Source organism: Pteropus vampyrus, unplaced genomic scaffold (assembly GCF_000151845.1).
Source record: "Pteropus vampyrus isolate Shadow unplaced genomic scaffold, Pvam_2.0 Scaffold42, whole genome shotgun sequence".
NCBI classification, from domain to species: Eukaryota; Metazoa; Chordata; class Mammalia; order Chiroptera; family Pteropodidae; genus Pteropus; species Pteropus vampyrus.
In genome coordinates, this window is record NW_011888823.1 from 8250414 (window position 1) to 8254559 (window position 4146).

Here is a 4146-nt window from a genome sequence, read left to right on the forward strand (position 1 = left end):
ATTTACTGTTTTCCAGTGATTCAAAAACTGAATCTTAAACCCAGCCACATGCTATTCTTTACTGTGAAGGGAAGGAGAGCCAGCTTGAGTTCCCCGCTCAAACCAATAAAACGTATCACCGGAGGTGTTTGTCCGAGAAGATTCAGGGTAGAGAAAGGGTCCCAGCGTGTAAATATTCATTATATCATTTTGAGGAGGAAACTAGTAGAAATATTTATAGCTTTTCTTTATCATGGGGGCGGGGTGTGTGTGTGTGAGAATCCTAGTATGAAGGGGACCTTCCTGTAGCCAGAGGCCGTGACTGGGTGTTTGGACTGACTCTGCAACGTCAGCTTCTTGTTAATGGGAACTGTCAGCCACAGCGCACCAAGCTGTCACTTTTATAGTGTATGGGTTAAAGCCGAAATGATGAAATTTAATTTCTCCTTGATATGCCACCATTCCTGTCTCTAAAACTATCAGAAATTATGGAGGGATTCAACATCCAAGGTAACAGTTTCAAAGAAAACAAAATGACCAGAGTTTTGTTATTGCTGCTGGTGATTCTCTTATCATACCTCTATATTCTGTCTAGAAGCATCATGTGAATACACCAATGTTTAAATATTTGGTGTGCAACACATGTACATTTCTTTTTTAAATAAAGAAGGAAGACAGAGAAAAGGCAATAGAATAAGATGTAACAGATTGATGGTTAGCAGTGTAAATATCTATTGTTGTGATTTAAAAAAAAATCCATTTGGCTTTTTCTCTGGAAAATAGGAAACCTTCAGTGGCCATTCCCAGAAGTTGTCTCATAAATGTATTTTAAATAGACACAGTACAAGCTTCTGGCATTGTTCACCTGGTGTAATATGGGGACGTATGCAATGATGTGCACACATTTTAAAAAAATGTGCTTCGGGTTGAAAATAAATTTTATTTATTATTTCACTTGCTTTTTACATTTTAGCTAGGGCAACACTAATAAGTTACTAAAAATAGTGAAGATTATGCTTTGAATGAAAAATTTGTTAGATTTGGGGTTGCTACAAGATGATCTACTTTGATGACTTAGACGAGTCACTTGTAGCATTTTTTTTTGTTCAGTCTCTCTCAGTCATTTTTTGAGAATAATATTGGGGTGCACTTTAGAAATTAAGCTTATTAAATAATGCATGCAAGTGTTTCTTGTACAGGCATATCTTGTTTTATTGTGCTTCACCTTATTGTGCTTTGCAGATACTGTGTTTTTTACAAATTGAAGGTTTGTAGCAGCCTCGCATCCAGCAAATCCATAGACGCCATTTTCCCAACAGGCTCAGATGAAAGTTAGCATTTTTTAGCAACAAAGTGCTTTTTTTTTTAAATTAAGATATGTAGAGTGTTTTTTAGACATAATGCTATTTCACACTTAATGGACTACATTATAATGTAAACATAACTTTTATATACACTGGGAAACCAAAACTTGGTGTGACTCACTTGATCACAGCATGTGCTTTATGGCAGTGGTCTGGAACCAAACCCTCAATATCTCCAAGGTATGTCTGTATATGTTTTTCCTTTATAATTTCTATGTTTTATATTTCCTTTGCTAAATCAGGAAGCAAAATTTATAAATGTTAACTTATCCATTTTGAGCCTATCTGGATTGTAGAAACTGATGTACTAGAAATCTTAAAGCTTCACAGTGCCTTTTGAAGATCCATAAGAAATTAGACATAATATTTAAAATTTCTTCTGAGCCAATTAACATGAAATTAATGCAAATTTCATATATATCTGATATGATAGAATCAAATTAAATCAGGAAAAAAACAAGTTCTAAAAGCACATACCTTTGCAGCTATTTTTTGGGTGATTTTCTAATGTTAAATTTAAAATAGGTAATCTATTGGTAATTCTCCTCTCTTGACTCATTTTTATTCTTAGGAAAGTTATCTAGTTTTTTGATTTGTTCATTCCAGATAATATTTTAGTTGCTTTGGTGGGGGTCAGTATATTGGTTTAATTGGTTGGTTGGTTTGGGGACATTTCATGTGTGCTGTTTTGTGTGTGCTGATATTGGGTGGGTTGGTTGGTTGCTTTGGGGCCATAGAATGTGGATTAAGATAGCTTTGTTTTATGCACAGGATATTGGGTAGGTTGTTTGGTTGATCTGAGCACGTTTGCCATGAGTTTAGTTGCTTTGGATCTGAGGTATGAGAAGCAGTTTGGCAAGATCACTATTAGTAGAATAAGGGAGATCTTTGTTCTGGCTCGAGGTAACTTCAGGCAAGATATCTTTAGCTCATTACTATTTTGTAATAGTAATGAGCAAAAGATATTATAGCTCTAAATAAAAATAAATCCCTTTGATTTCTAAAATAAGGTATAAAAACTTAGATTAAAGTTACTGAAGAGATTTTCACTGAATTGAGTGGTTATTTGAAGATATCAAAGACATTGTTTTCTTTAGGCAATTTTAGATGGCTCATAGCCAAAAATCAAGACCAAATTTATAATTCACATTGTGCAAAATTTAAGTTCAAGCACCCAGTTTTCTGGGTGTGTGCTTGCCATGTGTTCAATCTTCCTCCTTTCCTAACTCTCCAGATTCATCACATACCAGTTCTTAAGAGTCAAAAGACTGTCAGCTACATCTGGGTTGCTACTCTTTAGAAAGTCAGCAGCAAACTGAACCAGAAGAAATTTCATAAGGCTTTTTCCCTTTCTGACTGGCAACTAAGAAGAGCTGTTATAGTGTTAGTTATGCAAAGTCATTTCAATCCTACACTGTTTAGATACAGAAGCATTGGCTGCATTATGAATTTAGCTTATCATGTTATCAACCGCAAAATGAAGCAATGACTGTATTTACATGTTCTGAAAGTAAGTGAGTTGGGTGAAGTCGACACCTAAAGTTTCCCCCCAAATCTTCTACTTTAACCCCTGATTACGCAACGGGTTGGAGATAATATTCATTAAATCAGCTCTTGTATCTTTCTTCTCAGGGCCAGTCTCATTTGGAAGATGTCTGGCCATGAGTAAAGGTATTCCTTAGAAGAAAATAAATGGACTGATTTTAATATTTGTATTAGTGGTGGCATATAAGTCTTTAGTAATTTATATTTGGCAGAATCATAGTCTTGATTTTATGAAAACCTTACAGTAACTAACTGAGTTAATCAGACATTATACACCATTTATGTGTTGTAGATAATCACCCATTGAAAATCATAGTGGCACATAATTGTGCAGTGCTCCACATGGTAGCCCTATTATGTGTATCCTGTGGGACAGTTTAATAAAGCACCTAGCATAGCAAATGCCCAAGGTGGTTGATCAGTAGTAACAATGAAATATAAGTGCCATGGTCACATAATTATGTTGGTATGGCTTCATTAAAACCCATGCTATAGTTACTAAATAAAACAAATAGATTTTGTCGATACATGTGATATTTTAATATCCAAACAAATTGTTTGAACCTTGCAAACTGCAAAGTCAGAAAAAATGAGTGTCAAATCGATTCTGATTGGGGTATGGACCATGACAAATCATACTGTAGCAATATTTTTCATCCCTCCCTGCCCCCCCCCCCCACATACTTGTTAGTCAAAGTATAGCCATACTGGCTACAGATATAATATGTTCTGCCTATATCTGAGCACCTAATTTGCATTTTTTAAGAGATGCCTTTACGATTACATAAAAAATCCCAGCTTTGTCTCCTGTTTGTGTTCTATATCTGTTCATGGGAGTCCATAAATCTTTTGTAGTTGAATTTGGCAGGCAAAAATCGATCCTTCCCTTACCCATATTCTAGGATAGTTGTTTTGGTTCTGTTACTTAGGGATTCCTCTGAGGGTGTGAGAGTGGAAAATGGCTGTAAAGCGCCATAAAATTGAGCAATTAATAGACAGAAGAGCACAAGCTCCTGTGATATAGTAGAAAGCTCACTGAAAAGACTTAGGTTTAAGTCAGCCCTTACTAGCTCTGCCATCTCGGACAAGTTACTGAAGCACACCTAACATTGGTTTCTTTATTTTTGAAAGGGAAGATAATCCATAGAGTGATTATGTCCAATTTATGTTTCAGATAAGAAGTTTCCTGCCTTATAATTCCTGGTGCCAACTGATGTCCACATAGCCCACATTCATTCTTCCTTCCTTCCTTCCTTCC